General features: G+C 44.6%; 1 pseudogene across 1 annotated transcript in view; it reads right to left on the bottom strand.

Moving 5' to 3' along the window:
- Nucleotides 1-1,978: 1,978 nt before the first annotated feature.
- Nucleotides 1,979-18,402, bottom strand: part of LOC149320513 (uncharacterized) — a 28,086-nt pseudogene continuing 11,662 nt past the window's right edge. The window contains exons 6-8 of the transcript XR_016278085.1: nucleotides 6,718-7,533; nucleotides 5,918-6,047; nucleotides 1,979-3,814 (exon numbers count right to left, since the gene is read on the bottom strand). The product of XR_016278085.1 is annotated as an uncharacterized LOC149320513 (transcript). The remainder of the gene's footprint in view (nucleotides 3,815-5,917; nucleotides 6,048-6,717; nucleotides 7,534-18,402) is intronic.

Genomic DNA, 18,402 nt, shown 5'->3' on the forward strand with positions numbered 1-18,402 from the left:
TCAAGCCGTCTAGCCATATTCCCTGCTTCACAAGGGGCCAAACCAGGTTTTCCTTAAAAGAGGATGGAGAGGCTAACTGGGATAAACAACACTTATTTAGCCTGTCCTGGAATATGTGAGCTCAGGCACAAAAAGATGTAATCAGTAGTTTTAAATAAATCAACAAACACATAAATATCACAACCTGAGGGTTTTAATAATCAGGACTGTAACATGGGTGGAGGGGTAGATTTAATCTTTTCTTCCCATTGCAGCTGAAAATGAGTCCCTTGAAGGACAAAAGAATGGAAGGAAAACTGGTTTCTTTCCCGTCCAGAGTGGCTGCCATCCCAATAATCATCAGTCTAAATAAGACAGGACAACTCCAGGAGCTAGAGGAGATGCATCCCTCCCATGGGACTCTGAAGGGCTGCCATCCCATAAATGAATTAACTTTTTTTTTTCTGTCAACATTTTTGACCAAAAATGGTAGATTGCATTCCCGCACCTCTCTCAAGGACACTATTGGACATGTTACTATATTTGTGGGGATTCTTTCACCCTTCCTCCTTTTTCCAAGCCCAGAGAGGGCTTTTTTCCAAAGGGGATCCAATCAGACTTTTGTTTGTTTGGGAAGAAAGCTCAGACAGCTCTAAAAGGGGGAGAGGCAGCCTTGTTTTAATGATTAAACCCTCACATATATTGGCAATCATATTCTGTTTTAGCAATTTATTGACAAGATGTGTCGCATAATTTTCAGTCTAATGGAAATTATATTTCAGAGAGGAAGGGGTCACTCACTTGAGGCTGCTAATTCTGGGATAGTTTTTTGTGGGTTTTTCGGGCTATGTGGCCATGTTCTAGAAGCGTTTATTCCTGATGTTTCGCCAGCATCTTCAGAGAATGTTGGCATAGAAGAGAGATGGAGATACATACACACACACACACACACACACACACACACACACACGGGAGGAAATTCGATGTTAATCTGTACATGATGATCACCAATTAGCAGACACTAATCCTCCTTTGCATATCCTCATACCCTGAGGCCCTGCCATCAACAACAGAACAATACACAGATTAATGTGGAATTTCCTCCCTACAGTATACAGCACGCCTGCTCCATACGTGGGCGCACCATATGTGGCTTCCAGTTTACGCAGAAGCCATGCTGCAATCAAATGAATGGCGTGCGTACCCATGGCATGCATTTGCTGCACCAAACACAAGCCCCATTCTATTGAATGGGGTTTGAGCTAACACGGTATTTGCCTTACGTGGAGGGGGGAGCAGAATGGATCCCTGCGTAAGGCAAGGCTCCACTGTATATATATTCAGCTCTCTTCTGTGTCAACATTCTCTGAAGATGCTAGCCACAGATGCTGGTGAAATGTCAGGAATAAGCTCTTCTAGAACATGACCACATAGCCCAAAAAACCCACCAAAATCATGGATGCCGGCCATGAAAGCCTTCAACTTCACATAACTCTGGGGTGCTCAGTTTTGTTCAGCAGGTGTTCCACCAATCTCTTCTTAATAACCTCCAGGGAAAGAAGGCCCAGGAACCGTGAGGGTGTAATATTCGTTTGTGTGCCTATTTTGCTTTGACGTTTTGTGTGCCAACTTTGAATAAGAGAGACTCAACCTGTATCTAAATACTCTGTTTTATAATCATATTCCATTAGTTTTATGTGTGTGTATATTTCACATTGTATACCTTCAGCATACCTTCAGCAAGGCTGGCTATTTGTGGTTGCTTCTTTTACTTTGTAAAGCACCATGATCACTGATGGCACTATATAAAATAACACCAACAATAATAATTGGGGTGTGGCAGAAAAAGGCATGGCTGGCTAGAAGGGGTGGACTAGTGAATTTCTAAGCCCCCCTTCCACAATAAATTCTATGATTCCATAACAACATAGTTTGTCTTCTGAAACAGAAATGTAAAAGGGTTTCTCCACACCAGGTTTCCTGTATTTAAAAAAAAAAAAAAAAAACAGGCCAAGGAAATCTGTCACAGTCAGGTTCATGATTAGGCACTTCTAATTGTTTTTAAATTCATTTCTAAGATACACAATGTCTTCTTAACATTTTAATTGGGAGGACAGGCTAATGCCAGCCATTAGCTCAGAAATCAAATGAAAACATTCCATCTCAACCAAGGCAGAATGGTGAAGAGGTGCCATAAAATGCAGAAATGAAGAAATTAAACAAAATGTTTCTTCCCAAAATACACTAACCAGTACCAAACAGTCCACATGCATAAATTCCCTGTCCCCTCATCAACTGTATAAATGCTTCATCTTTTGTTTGTCTATTCACTGTAGTGCATAGCTTAAAGAAACAAAGGTCCAGTTGGTTGGTTTCACAAATATCCAACCTATCCATCATATCTTTCAGTAGTGAGGTAAGAGCTTGTGATTGTGGGCAAGAATACACACCACTAGTGCCACCTCATTATGCCAGTTGGGTCCAACCAGGCAATGAAAAAAATTCAACAGACACTCTGCTCAGTTTACAACTTTCCATCATGCAACTATAGTTCCATTTACCATTTCCACTGTATTTAACGTATGGAATGGCCTTTCCTTCCCCATTTGGGCTCCCTTCCAAATGTATTGGACTACAATCCATCATCCCTAGCCTGACAACACGGGAGTTGTATTCCCATTCTTCCAGAAAAGTGTCAGCTATAAGTCACCTTTCACCACTTTGAGAATCATGGTATTCGGCCATGCAACAAACATTTACGAGGTTCCCTGTGGTGGTGGCGGCTGCTGCCCCTCTTCCAGTTTGAGCATGTTTAGCGCTTCCCTAGCATGGATCTTCTGGTGTTTTACCAGTACCGTGCGGTGAGTGAACCTTTTTCCGCAGGTAGTGCACTGATGAGGCCTCTCGCCTGTGTGGACTTTCTGATGCCGGATGTGGACAGCCCTATCAGAGAAGCATTTCCCACAAGTGGCACACTTGAATGGCTTCTCCCCTGTGTGAGTCCGCTGATGCACCATCAATATCTGCCACTGGCTAAAACTTTTCCCGCACTCAGAGCAAGTATAGGGCCTCTCCCCTGTATGCACTCGATGATGCTTGACTAGCTGTGAGGATGTGTTGAAGGATTTCTCACAATCGGGACATTTGAAAGGTTTCTCTCCCGTGTGGGAGCCCTCATGTTTCCTGAGGCTGGAGTTGCGGCTGAAGCCCTCCCCGCACTGGCCACACTTGAAGGGCTTCTCCTTCATGTGGACCTTCTGGTGGTTGAGAAGTTGGGACTTCTGGGTGAAGCTCTTGTCACATTCCAAGCAGTAGAAGAGTTCCTTTTCTATGTGGACTCGATAATGCCGAGTAAGGACTGAGCTGACGGTAAAGCTCTTTCCGCACTGATCACACGTGTAAGGCCTCTCCCCCGTGTGGGTCCTCTCATGGGCCACTAAGGTAGATTTGAAACTGAAGCATTTCCCACAGTTCTGGCACATGAAGGGCTTCTCCCCTGTGTGGGTTCTCTGATGTGCAGCAAGGACAGTGCACCGACTGAAGGTTTTTCCGCACACACCGCAGGTTTTCTTCCCTCTGCTTCGACGCCTCCTCTTGACAACAACAGGTTGGCTTGGATCACCCTCTACTCCTACTGGAGGAAGGACTTCCACTGCCTTCTGCTCTTGGCAGTCTTCCCTCTTCTGCTCCCTTCCATCATTGCAACTTGCAGAAGATTCTCCATCCGCATGGGGCCAAGGGAGTCTTGTCCAAGAGGTGCCCTGGAGCTTCTCTGGTTCAGGATCTTCCAACTGAGGTTCTTGCTGCTTGGCCTCGATCACCCAGTCATCACCTGCTGGAAAGAAAGGATAAGAGTGATGCACGAGGATAGCAAGAGCCCTGATGAATCAGATAAAAAAATATATGCTGTACAAAATAATAATAATAATAATAATAATAATAATAATAATAATAATAATAATGCACTCATCCCTCCACATTTGCGGCCTTTACTTTTGCGGATTTAATTAACATGTTTGGAATCTCTAGGTCCTGCAGCGCAACTCTCTACCAAAAGTTGCACTGAAGGACCTAGAGATTCCTAGAGAGAACACTACACAAGGCATTTGTAGCTCCTCCAACACAATTCTATGATCAATATCTGGCAGGTGTTGAACACGACTTGTACTGGATGAGCAAGAGATTCCTACAGGGATATTCTCTCAGGTAAAAACACAATGTTTTTGTTTGCGGTTTTTCACATTCACGGTGGTCCTGTGCCCCTAACCCCAGTGAATGTGGAGGGACAAGTGGAAGAAGAAGAAGAAGAAGAAGATCATCATCATCATCATCATCATCATCATCATCATCTGGCCACAGAGGGAGAGAAAGGCCTGCTAGCTCCATCAAGCCTGGCCTTGATTAAGAAGCAGAGCCCTTCCTCCGGTCGATCTGCCTTGGTCCAGGCCTTAAAGGGAGAGAAGAAATGTTGGACCTGATCTCTTTCCCCACCACCATTCCCTTCTCCTTTTGTGTTGTGTCTTTTTAGATTGTAAGCCTGAGGGCAGGGAACCATCTAATTAAAAAAGATTGTATGTAAAGAGCTGTGTAAATTTACAGCGCTATATAAATAAAGCTTAATAATAAGATATGGTAGCCCTATTTAAGTATATGAAGGGGTATCATATTGAGGATGGAGCAAGTTTGTTTTCTGCTGCTCCGGAGACTAGAACATGGAACAATGGATGCAAACTACAGGAAAAGAGATTCCACCTCAACATTAGGAAGAAGTTCCTGACAGTAAGAGCTGTCTGACAGTGGAACACACTTCCTCAGAGAGTGGTGGAGTCTCTTTCTTTGGAGCCTTTTAAACAGAGGCTGGATGGCTATCTCGGGCATTCTTTGATTGTGTCTTTCTGCATAGCAAGGGGTTGAACTGGGTGGTCCTTATGGTCTTTTCCAACTTTGTGATTCTAGAATCTGGACTATAGATTCTATGATTCTATAACAAAAAGAATAATAATAAATTTTATTTTTCTTACCCACCTCCCCAAGGATTGACATGGGGCACAACATAGATTGAAACACATAATACCACTTAAACACATTATGTTAAAACATTTCACTGTCAAATAGTTCTTACCATCAGGAACTTCTTCCTAAAGTTTAGTGAGAGTCGCTTTTCTTATTAATGATTTGAGTGCCTTAATTTGGGTCTTTGTCTTCTGCAGCAATTGCAGAAAACATGCTCATTCCATCATCGACCTGACATTTCTTCCAGGAATTGTTTAGCACTCTTAAAAAATCACAACAACATCCACACTAGGGGTCATCATCACATCACAGTAGTCATTTCCATAACTAAATAATATACTGTATGAAAAACCCTGCCCTTCTCTCAGTCCTGAATCAAACGCCAACCCCTTTCAGCAGATGTCCCAAAGTTTCTATGTACAAAAAATGAGGAACGCGTGGCCTTTCAGTTTCTTGACTACACATCCTCTCACTCCTCACCACTATTTGTGCTTGCTGAGACTAAGGGGACTTGGAATCCCCCAGCACTAAGCCCTCCCCCCAACCTTCACAAACTCACTAAGGCTGCATTCACACTGCAGAAATAGAGTTTGACACCACTTTAACTGCCATGGCTCAATGCTATGGAATTCTGGGAATTGTAGTTTTGTGAGACATTCACCTTCTCCATCAGAGAGCTCTTGTGCCACAACAAACTACAACTCCCAGAATTCCACAGCACTAAGCCATGACAATTAAAGTCAAACTGGATTATTTCATAGAATCATAGAATCATAGAGTTGGAAGAGACCGCAAGGGCCATCCAGTCCAACCCCCTGCCATGCAGGAAATCCAGATCAAAGCATCCCCAACAGATGGCCATCCAGCCTCCATTTGAAGACCTCCAAGGAGGGATGGAGATGCAGCCCAAGTCCAAAATGCTTACCATCTGAATCAGTCTCGCCATCAACCTCATGTTTGACCTCTGGACAAAGCGGTTTTTCTCCCAGGTTGGATTCCTGAGGCTGTTCAACCAAGGGAAAGCTCAAAGCCACCTCCTGGATCAGTCCTGGCCTCTGAAAAACAGCAGCCAAGCATCAATGAGGAACCAAGAAGGAAGAAAGGGAGGAGAGATGTTGATGCACACAGAGAGATGAGCCTCCCAAGTCTCCTAAGAAACCACTTTGAGCACAGCCAATGAACTAGCAGTGGTAGGGTTTTCCTAAACATTTGAAGCACAGGGCCTGAGTTGCGTAAAGTGTGGCACAATGCAGCCCTCCAGATGCTGATTGACTGCAACTCCTGAGGTGCCACTCAACCTAGCCTAGATTAAGAAAGAGAGCCCTTCCTGCCATCCATCTGCCATGGTCCAGACAGGGATGTAGCTAGGATTTTAGGAAGGGGGGGGGGGTCCAGACTAAGTGCCACCGTTATAATGGGGCTTGGGTGTGGTGGCGCAGTAGCACACACCATTCATTTTTCTCATGGAAGGGGGGGTCCGGACCCCAAGAACCCTCCTCTTGGCTATGCCCCTGGTCCAGGCCTCAGAGGGAGAGAAGAACCACTGGACCTGATCCCCCTGCCCCACTGCCATTCCCTTCTCTTTTTAGATTGTAAGCTTTTAAGATTGTAAACCTGAGGGCAGGGAAGCATCTAATTAACAATTTATAAGCCACCCTGGGAGCCTTTGTGGCTGAAGAGCAGGGTATAAATATTCCAAATAAATAAATGAGAACACCTTCTCACCTCTTGTTTCAGATGTGTAGCCCTCTCTTCCTGCCTTGGTGCAAAGTCTTCTGCCAGGGCCACTGCCTGATCGCAGGTCTGAGGGCGACATTTCTTGACCCAGTTCTGGAGCTCCAAGGGCAGGATGGCCAGGAACTGCTCCAAGATCACCAGCTCCAAAATCTGCTCCTTGGTGTGTCTCTCTGGCTTCAACCACCGGTGGCAATGATACCAAAGGCGACTGCAGGCCTCGCGGGGCCCCTCAGCCTCCTGGTACCGAAATTCCCGGAAGAGGGTCCGCTGCACGTCCATGGTGACCAAGTCCTCTCTCAGAAGATCCTCCACCTTCGTGGTCTCAATCCTCCCACAGTTCCCTTTAGGATCTTGGCTGAGGTCCGCCAGTCCTTTGAACCGCCGATACACTTCAGCCGCCCCCTCCAAAGAAGCCAAACAAGCCTTGGCGTTCTCCCATGGTTCAGACTCCAGCTGTTCTGGCTTTTCCAACCCTGAGTTATGGGCCTGTGCTGCCTTCAATGCTGCACGAGGGTCTAAATATTTCAACCTCCGGTCACCTGCTTCACTCTTTATTTTCCCTGGGTCTTCCCTCTTCTCAGACTTCTGATCATTCATGGCTTTGGGTTCAAGAGAAGGACTCCCCACTTTCTTTGAAGTCAGTCCAGATTCAAGGCCTGCTTGGTTTGATTCTTCTAGCGGCCTCTGTTCTTGGCCCACTTGCTCCAGTTCTCCCAGCTCCTCTAAAGCCAAATCTGGACTTTTTCCTTTCTCTGACATAATTTTGTGTCTCATGGCGACTGTTCTCGCAGCTTCTGGATGAGAGTTTTATTGCACCTCAGTTGGAAATACCATACACAAAGCAATAACAACAGTGCCACGCTGGGACTGAATTATGTCCTCATCCTCAGGTTGATACAACAAAATCAATGGGGTATTTTCAGTCTTACTACGGAGTACTGTAGTTCCATAGGCAAGGAAATTATTTTACTGAGGAGATAAGGCAATCCTTTCCTGGAATAGGAGACAAGACAGACACATGCAGAAAAGAAAAGAAATTGTATTTATTTATTTATTTATTTATTTATTTATTTCATGGATTTATACAGTAATAGCATTTACATTTCTATACCATTTATCAGTGAACTCATCATCCTCTAAGCAGTTTACAATCTGTAAGTCATATGCCCCCAACAAGCTGGGTATTCATTTTACCTTTACAAAAGGATGGAAGGCTGAGTCAACCTTGGAACCCCTGGCATTGAACTCTCAACCTTGTGGCTGCAGTACTGGCATTTAAACACTGTGCCATCTTTCTCCAAAAATGGGATTCAAGGCGGGATTCAAGAAAGAAAAAATAATGTTGATCATTTGCTACAGTCACATCCCATCTTTTCTCCTAACTGGCTTTAATGCTTCTTCTCCCTCCTGACAGGCTTTATACTTATAACAATCCTGTGAGATAGGCCAGGTTGAAAGAAAGGGAGAAAGGGAGAGAGAGAGAGAGAGAGAGAGAGAGAGAGAGAGAGAAGATAACAATACAGCACTACATTGTTATAGTGGTCTTGTTCCACTTTTACTGCTCTGGCTGCTTCCTGCAGCATTCTGGGGTTTGTAGTTTAGTAAGACTTAAAAACTCTCTGGCTGAGAATCCTAAATGCCTCTTACTAAAATGCAAATCCCAGGATCCCACAGGAGGCAGCCAGAGCAATAAAAGTGGAGTAACACTACTATAACAATGTAGTGCGGCATTGTCAGAGACTGGCCCAAGATTACCCAGTGAGTTTCATAAGAATTTGATGCCCCTGTGTCCCAGTCCAAAAGTGTAACCACTACACCATATTGCTTTTGCATCACTGTCCAACAGAGTGAAGGCTCAAAGACCTGACCCCTACAAAATATTGGTGAGGCTATCTGTTAGCTCACGCACATGAACAAAAGGGGACTTGTTTTGGTCACTGCTCCCACAGTCATCCCTTTTAATCTTGCCTGAGGGCCTTTCACAATTCACAATTATAGCACCATGATTCCACTTTAATAAAAATTGTTTTTAAAAGTGTTTTCATCCTGTGAGCCGCCTTTGGTTCCTTTTTGGGAGAAAGGCAGTATAAAAATAAAATTATATATATACACACACACACACACAACTGCCAAAGCTGATTCCAAGGCACCCTGAGCTTTGCACCTTAGCAAACACCCTCTGGACAAATCTTCTCAAGAAAACCCTGCAACAGGTCAGCCTTAGGGTTACCATAAGTTTGAAACAATGTTGGGGTGCACAACAAGAAAGTACTAAAGCTCTCTGGCTAAGAATTCTAAGTACACCCTCCCCAAACTGCACATCCCACAATGCCATAAGATGTTGCCGTATTAGTTAAAATGGAATGCTACGTATAGTGTGAAAGGGAGAAGCAACGTGGCACAGTGGTTTGAGCGTTGGACTGCGGCTGTGGAGACTAGGGTTAGATTCCCACCTCGGCCATGAAACCCACTGAGTGACCCTGGGCAAAGTCACACTCTCTCAGGCTCAGGGGAAGGCAATGGCAAACCTTCTCTGAACAAATTTTGCCATGAAAACCCCACAACAGGTTCGCCTTAGTGTCACCATAAACTGGAAATGACTTGAAGGCACATAACAGCAAGGGCAAAAGGATTTCTTGCTACACAGTTATAGCTCTACTATTCCACTCCAGCAACATCCAACAGAATCCTGGGGTTTGCAGTTGTTTTGTTATTATAGTGGGTCCTTGTTATCCGCTGGGGTTTGGTTAAAGGATCCCCCATGGATAACAAAATCTGTGGATGCTCAAGTCCCATTAAATATAATGGCACAGCAAAATGGTGTCCCTTATATAAAGTGGAAAATCAAGGTTTACTATTTAGAATTTATCCTTTTTGGGAATATTTTCAAGCTGTGGATGCTTGAATCCATGGATAAAAAGGGCCGACTGTATGTGCTTTCAAATGACTTGGGGATGCTCTGATTTGGATTTCCTGCATGGCAGGGGGTTGCACTGGATGGCCCGTGCGGTCTCTTCCAACTCTATGATTCTATGACTTGTGGTAACCTTCGCCTAGAATTTTCTTAACAAGGTCAAGAAAGTAGGACTTACCCAAGGTCCCCAGTGAGTTTCCAGGGCTAAGAAGAGATTTATTATTTTATTTATTTATTTATTTGATTTCTATCCTGTCTTTCGACCCAAAGGGGCCCAAGGTGTCTCATCTCTATGGTTAGAACACCTGTTGCTGAGCACCTTACTCTTTATTGCATCATAGTATATTTATTATTTACCCACCAACAGTGAAGATTCTTCTCCTAGTTCCAAAACACACTGCAGAAATCATCCAGTTTGAGACCACTGCCCTGGCTCAGTGCTAGGGAAATCTTGCGAACTGTAGTTTACTGTGGCACCATGGCTCTCTGACTGAGAAGGAGAAATGTCTCACAAAACTACAGTTCTCAGAATTCCCCAGCACTGACTCAGGAGTTTATCACACTGGGGCTAATTTCGGCATTAAAGAGAGATTAAAGCACATTTAAAGTGAAAATGGTGAGTAATTGTGCGAATGATTATCACATGTAATTGCGCAAATAAAGTGATATCGCAAATGCACTTTTGCTGAAATCCTGAAAGTAAAAAGATGTGCATTAATGCTTCTTTGTGACCACTTTAATGGCAGATTTTGTGCGACGTCATACAAAAATATATAACAATTTGTATAAAAGTAGTCCCCAAAAAAGTAAAGCTTGACACTGGCCTCACTGAACACTATATACTCAGACCATGAATGCCTTTATCTTGGAGGGCAACAGAAGCTGCATCCGCATTGCAGAATTAAAGCACTTTGACGCCACTTTAACTGTCACAGTCCATACTATGGAATGTTGGGATTTGTAGTTTTGTGAGCTATTTAGCCTTCTCTGTCAGAGAGTGCTCTGGTGCCACAGCAAACTACAAATCCCAGAACTACATAGCATGGAGCCATGGCAGTTAAAGCAGTGTCAAACTGCATTCATTCTGCCATGCAGATGCAGCCAGGGAACGCTGTCCAGCCCAGTTTCTCCAGAAAATGGAGCCAAGTCTGGGCTTAGTTTCCAGAGCACTGGTTCTCATTCTTGCCACACTCCACACTACTGCTGCAAAGGCAGGGTTTCTTGCAAAAAAGGAACATAATAAATGCTTGCATGAACACACACACACACACACAAAGCTATGAGCCAGCCCCACATCTTGCAAGCAATGCTGAAAAATGACAATGTCCATGCTCCCCTCTCTTACCATGGCAGCCCCAAAGCTATGGGCCAGCCCCACATCTAGTTCTCTTGCAAGCAATGCAGGACAAGGATGGCAAAGCCCATTCTCCCCTCTCCTATCATTGCAGCCTCAAAGCTAGGGGCCAGCCCCACATCTGGCTCCCTTGCAAGCCATGCAGGGCAAGAATGTCAAAGCCCATGCCCCCCTCTCTTACCACTGCAGCAGCCTCACTTCCAGAGGCCAAACTCCAGACTGCCTTCCTTTCTTCCTGCCCCTTTGCAGAGGGAGGGAAGGAAGAGGAAATGGTGACCTTTTTCTATGCAGCTAGCAGCCATCCCATCCCCAGTGCCTTCCCACCATCCACTCTGGGAAGCCCAGCTCTCTGGGTTTAACTCTTCCCTGCCTCACTTTCTTCTTCCCCCAAGTAGCCACAAGCTGGGCTGCTTTTGCAGCTGCTGTATGCTTTCAAGTCACTTCTGACTTGTGCAGACCCTAAGGCAAACCTATCACAGAGTTTTCTTGGCAGAGATATTTTTTTCCACACTGGCTTTTGTGGCTGAGTTTATTTTTATTGCTTTAGTTTACTGTGTTAGTGTAGTCTGCAAGTACAGGTTGAGTCTCCCTTATCAGAAATGTTTGAGACCAAAGTGTTTCGGATTCCAGAGTTTTTTGGATTTTGGAATATTTGTAATAATAATAATAATGATAAAATTTTACTTGTATCCTGTTTCTCCTGCAGGATCAAGGCGGCTTATAACAGTAATAATACTAATACTAATAAAGTTTTATTTATATGCTGTCTTTCCCGTAGGATCAAGGCAGCTCACAGCATCAGATAAAACACAACATACAGTTAAAATACATCCCATTAATTCCCTTAATTAATCTTATTATCCCTAAAAATTAATCTCATTATCCCCTCCTCCTAAAACAACATCATAACAATTCTTACACAACCATAATAAATAAAATATCATTTAAATCATTAAGACTGTCAGAGACAGGTGGTTTGAGTATTTTGTATGATGATCTATGTCAGCAGGAGACCAGTATATATATTTGCATAGACATCATGAGATATCTGGGAGATGGGACCCAAGTCTAAACATGAAGTTCATTTTATGTTTTGTATACACCTTGTACACATAGCCGGAGGTAATTTTATACACAGTATTGTTAATAATTTTGTGCATAAACTGTCTGTGTAGCATCAGAAAGCAAAGGTAGCACTATCTCAGCCACCCTTGTGCACCATTTTGGAACATTTTGGGTTTCAGAATCTTTTGAGCATCGTGGATGAAGGAGACTCAACTGTTACAGCTGAGTCTGGTTTTAGCGTTATACACATAAGCATTTGTATGTGCACTTACGTTTTTATTTTTTTCTTCTGAATGTTTTTATATTGATGTTGTTGAATTATACTGTCTATATAAAAATGTATAAATACATACTCAGACACACCAAGATGCACATACAGTTGGCCCTCCTTATCCACTGACTCTTTATTGATTCATACATCCACAAGTTGAAAATATTTTTAAATAAGCCAGACTATGAGTATTTCAGTTAAGCACAAAACTATAATTTCTCAGCTATCCCAGGAGTTGTGTGCTTTTATGATATTAATACTCTCATCATCCTCACCTGTATCTTGCCTTCTCACTCAGAACTGAGATTTCTGCCATTCCAACTACTTTTAAATTCCAGTATAGGCATACCTTGTTTTAAGGAGCTTTGCTTTAGAGTACTTCACTAATGTGACCCTTTTAAATTATGCAGTCCAGTGCCATTTTGTTACCCACACTCAGTCTGTTTATAGCAGTTATGTACTTCAACTCTCAATGTCATATTCTGGCAATTTTTAAGTTTATTATTTTTATTTTTGCATCTTTTATTTAGGCCTAACTCTATTGCACACTTAATAAATACTAGTGTCAATATGTTGTTAGGCTTTTATATGCGCTGGCAAATGGGTGTGATTTGCTTAAAGCGGTATTTGCTTTACAGCAGTGGTGTGAAACGTAACCCACCGTATAAGCGGGGTATGCCTATAGATTGCAAAAGGCTGTTTACCAACCCTTATACAAAAGAACTTGAGGATGTTAAGTTTTAGATTGCAAACTCAGTTCATAGTATGGTTCTGACATAGAACAGAGGCAGCCAACAATGGAAGGTCCAGGACCACTCTGCTGTTCCAATATCATCTGTTATCAAAAACAAATGCAGATTATCAAAAACAAAGTATATGGAAGTCAATTTCTGATTCTCCAAAATGAGTATTGGGAAGTGTTAAACAGCACACAGAGGCCTTGAAACCTATTTTACAAATAAACTGTTGTATTTGGAGCTTCCAGAAGCATCAATTCATCTTCTTCTTCTTCTTGAGAGAAAATAATCAAGGGATTCTGGAAGTATCAAGGGCCATAAAAACATCCTTCGAGATAAAATGGAATTTGTTTCTGCTGTGCTGACAAGCAGGTTTCACTTGGGGAAAAAGCACCATTTTCTCATAGGGCCTATTCAGACTACACTTTACCCCGGATCAGGAATCGAGCCTTGCACGGGAAGTTCCTATTCACTCCGAATCTGTCACAATCCATTTCGAGGCATGCACCAGAGTTCCATGGCAAATGCCCCTTAGCCCGGGGCATTCAGAACCGGGTTAAAAGCCGTTCCTTTTGGGGGAAAAACCAGGTTCCGTGAAATATGAACTTGCCCCCGATCATGATCGGGTCAAGTTCAGGGGAGGGATTTCGGTCAGAGGTCGGGCAGAGGGCAGGGCATTCCCTCCGCTCATCGGAGGAGGACAGAGCCTCAGAATTGAAAAAAGGGTAATCAGGGTGACAGGCTGCAAAAAAAGGGAATTGGGGTGACAATGGTTTTTGCTTCAGGGAGGGTCGGAAGGAAGGAGGAGGAGGAGGATTGCCAAGGGAAATCGGATTGCGGAGCCAGAAGGAAGGAGCTTCTTTCTCTTTTTATTTTTTATTTTTGACAGTCTATGCACATGATTTCTTGGGTGACACAGAATGTGTGTGTGCTTGCTTGTGCTACTTTCATTTACTCTTGCTCCTGGAACTTAAGAGCCTTTATTATTATTATTATTATTATTATTATTATTTGTGTTATATGAGGATGCTACAGGAATGCCTGCGCTGCATTTCCCTTTCATTTCCAATTGATTCAATGGGTTTACTTAGGATGGAACTGGCAGGTCACTCTCTCTCAGCCTCAGTGGAAGGCAATGGCAAACCTCCTCTGAATAGAACATAAGCTGGAGGAAAAGGGTCAGTTCAGCTCAGGTCAGAGGTAGGGCACGAACGGAGCTCGCATCAGGCACCTTCCCCACCCCTTTTTTATTTTTTAAAATTATTTTTGGCAAAAAATGCACATGATTTTTGCTTGAGGTAGATATATAGATAGATAGAACGTGGCTAGATTCTTGTTCACTTTCCCTTTCATTTCCTCGCTTCCAGCAAAGGGGGAATGCTGCAAATAGTACTTTGCAAGAGGCTTTTTTTTTGCGATTACAGTTTGAATGTTACAATGCTTCTCTTTCCAATTTGGCAAATTGATACATGCTTTTGCTACTGTCTCTAAGGAATTCAGGGGTAGCCTAAAGCAGGGGTAGGCAACCTTTTTGAGCCGGGGGCCGGGTTGCTATCCCTGAGACAACTGGGGGGCCGAAAGGGGGGGGGAGCTTCCACCCTCCGGGGGCGGGGCCGCGTGCTGGGGTAGAGCTTCCACCCTCTGGGGGCGGGGCCGCATGCCATGGGCGGAGCTTCCACCCTCCGGGGGTGGGACTGTGTGCCGGGGGTGGAGCTTCCACCCTCTGGGGGCAGGGCTTTCTCTGCTCCCTTTCCCAACCTCCCGCTGTCTGAGAGACAGCTAGAAGGGGATTGGGAGAGGGGGTGATAGGCGCGCGCCTGCTCCTCCTGCCCTTCCGTGGCCCCCAGCTGCCTCTCAGAGAAGCAGTAAGGGCCCGTGAGGGGCAGGAGCAACAGGCGCGCGGCCCCAGCTCCTGTCCTCGGGGCTTTGCCAGGCCTGAGGTGTCCTCCGAAAGACACCTCAGGGCTGCCAAAGCCCCGCAGGGAGGAGGAGGCGTGTGCCTGCCCTCTCCTCCTTCGCCCCTTCTTTCAGCCAAAAGGGCTCCAAGGGGCCCTTTCAGCCGAAGGGGAAGGCCGAAACCACTCTCACTGTTAAAGCAGACCTTTTAGCATTGAAAGCACTGAAAATACACAGAAATGCACTTTGGAAAGTCACACTGTCTCACATTCAGAAAGAGTGCATGTCCCACAAACTGACATATCACCATCACTACCACTCTCCTTGTAAAAGCACACCTTTCAGCATTGAAAGCACTGAAAATACATAGAAATGCACTTTGGAAAGTCACACTGTCTCACCTTCAGAAAGACTGCATGTCCCACAAACTGACATATCACCATCACTACCACTCTCCTTGTAAAAGCACACCTTTCAGCATTGAAAGCACTGAAAATACACAGAAATGCACTTTGCAAAGTCACACTGTCTCACCTTCAGAAAGACTGCATGTCCCACAAACTGACATATCACCATCACTACCACTCTCCTTGTAAAAGCACACCTTTCAGCATTGAAAGCACTGAAAATACATAGAAATGCACTTTGGAAAGTCACACTGTCTCACCTTCAGAAAGACTGCATGTCCCACAAACTGACATATCACCATCACTACCACTCTCCTTGTAAAAGCACACCTTTCAGCATTGAAAGCACTAACAATACACAGAAATGCACTTTGGAAAGTCACACTGTTTCACCTTCAGAAAGACTGCATGTCTTCATCTTCCTCCTCCTCCTCTTCCTCCCCTCCCTCCCTCCCTCCTCCTCCTTCCTTCCTTCCTCCTTCTTCCTCCTCTTCTTCATCCTCCCTCCCACCCTCCTCCTCTTGCTCCTTCCTTCTTCCTCCTCTTCTTCATCCTCCCTCCCTCCTCCTCCTGCTCCTTCCTTCCTTCCTCCTTCTTCCTCTTCTTCATCCTCCCTCCCACCCTCCTCCTCTTGCTCCTTCCTTCCTTCCTTCCTTCCTCTTCTTCATCCTCCCTCCCTCCCTCCCTCCTCCTCTTGCTCCTTCCTTCCTTCCTTCCTCCTTCTTCCTCCTCTTCTTCATCCTCCCTCCCTCCTCCTCCTTCTTCCTCCTCTTCTTCATCCTTCCTCTTCCCTTCCTCCCTCCTCCTCCTCCATTCCTCCTTCTTCCCCAGCGCTTGCCCCCGCCCCCTGGGAGGCCAGAGGCGTGGGAAAAAGGAGCGCTCCGGCGGCGGCAATCGGCAGCAGGGTCGGCCAGGGGCCGGTCCTACAGTGCTCGCGGGCCGCATCCGGCCCGCGGGCCGTAGGTTGCCGACCCCTGGCCTAAAGAATGCATGGCATGGCATCCTTTTCTGGCATTCCGAGGTGAGGATTATTATTATTATTATTATTATTATTATTATTATTATTGCGTATGAGGCATTCTGCGGTGGGAAGGGGGATACAGGATGCAGAAATGGCATTAGCTTGCATTTTGGGGTTGAAAATGGGTCCAAGGGCAGATCATAACCTGCACTGACCCAAATGCCCACAACACACACACACACACACACGAGGTTTTTAATTTGACAGAATCTGCGCATTCTGGCACCTGGCTCTTTAAAAAAAGGAGAGGGGGAAGCACACCTCTGATGCCCCAATGATTGCTGCAAACATCACCTATGACCATCGCGGAACTAAATTTGATTGACAGCCAGGCACCTTCATGTTAAACCCGATTTCTCTAAGAGGGCATTCAGGTTAAAATGCCCGATTTGTAGTGGGCACTTGCTTAAAGAGAGATTCGGGAGGGGCCCACTCAAATATGCCCAGTTACATCCAGGGCAAATAGCTCATTGTGAATAGGGCCTAGAAGGATAATATATGTGAAGTAAAGAGAATAAAATGGACATCTGTAACCATGTACATGTCTAGCTGGCTGCCTGTTAAGTGTGAGTCTTTTTTTTAATAATAAGATGAAAACCTTTCTGGGCACTGGTCCCAGTAAGCCCTAGCATGACTGTGCCAAACCAAGGCCTGTTACAGACAGCCAAAATAAAGCTGCTTCGAGTCACAGTGGAGGTACGGTGTTTCAATGATGCATGCGTCCTAAGAGTCCAGAGGTCACACCAAAGCCACGCTCCAGCCTTAAGGACTGGAGCATGGCTTTGGTGTGGCTTCTGGACTCTTAGGACGCATGCATCATTGAAACACTGTACCTCCACTGTGACTCGAAGCAGCTTTATTTTGGCTGTCTGTAACAGGTCCAAGTGTTGTTTTACAGGCATATTTGCTACTGCCTCACCTTAGGCAGTCATTTGGGGAACCTCGGGCCCTGAGTTCCAGTCCTGGCTGCAACTCTAGATTCATCACACTTTACATTTGAAATTGAATGAAATGTTTTCTTTTTATGCTTTCCATTATGCCAGGAAGTATTCTCATTAACTGAATTTTACCCTCAAAAATAGTCACAGCACAAAAGAAAAAATTATATTTTCATATACAGCAAATAATAAAATAAATAATAACATTTTATTTATATCCCACTTGTTAGAAACAACCGAAGTGGCTTACATATTAAAATTTCATACAAAGTGCAATACAATGCATTCCCCCCCCCTACATTCCCCCCTAAAAAAGGATTAAACATGTTATAATTAAAACAATCTATTAAAATAAACAGTTTAAAAATTAAATAAAAGAGATGGAAATATGGTACACACTACACGATGGGAGACTCATTTATGGCTGGGTGATTCTATTCAGGGAAAGCCTGAAGGAAGAGATTCGTCTTGACAGCTTTCTTGAAGCTGTCCAAGTAGTAATTTGATGGATCTCATCCGGCAGGCCATTCCACAATCTGGGAGCGGCAACGGAAAAGGACCTCTGGGAGGTAGCTGTCAGTCTAGTCTTTTTAAACTGCAGTAAATCCTGCTCCCCCGAGGACCTGAGTGTGCAGGGTGGATTGTACGGAAAAAGGTGATCCCTCAGATAGGTTAGGCCCAGGCCATGTAGGGCTTTAATGGTCATAACCAACACCTTGTACTGGGCCCGGAAACTAATAGGCAGCCAGTGAAGTGATTTCAGAATAGGTGTAATATGGTAATTCCTAGATTTTCTGGTGATCAGCCTGGCTGCCATATTTTGTACCAGTTGAAGTTTCTGGACTAGGCACAAGGGTAGCCCCAAGTAGAGTGCATTGCAAAAGTCAAGTCGTGAGGTCACCAGTGCATGTACCACAGTTTCCAGGTCCCCCGGTTCCAGGACAGGACGCAGCTGGCCTATCATCCGAATCTGATAACAAGCTGATAACAAGACAGCTGGCAATGTTCAACATGAAAGGTTTGGGACATACTCTGGTAGCCTTTCACAACTACTTCAATATATTCCATCA

The sequence above is a fragment of the Sceloporus occidentalis genome, unplaced genomic scaffold (assembly GCF_023333645.1).
Source record: "Sceloporus occidentalis isolate IW3139 unplaced genomic scaffold, rSceOcc1.0.p SCAF_1, whole genome shotgun sequence".
Lineage (NCBI taxonomy): Eukaryota > Metazoa > Chordata > Lepidosauria > Squamata > Phrynosomatidae > Sceloporus > Sceloporus occidentalis.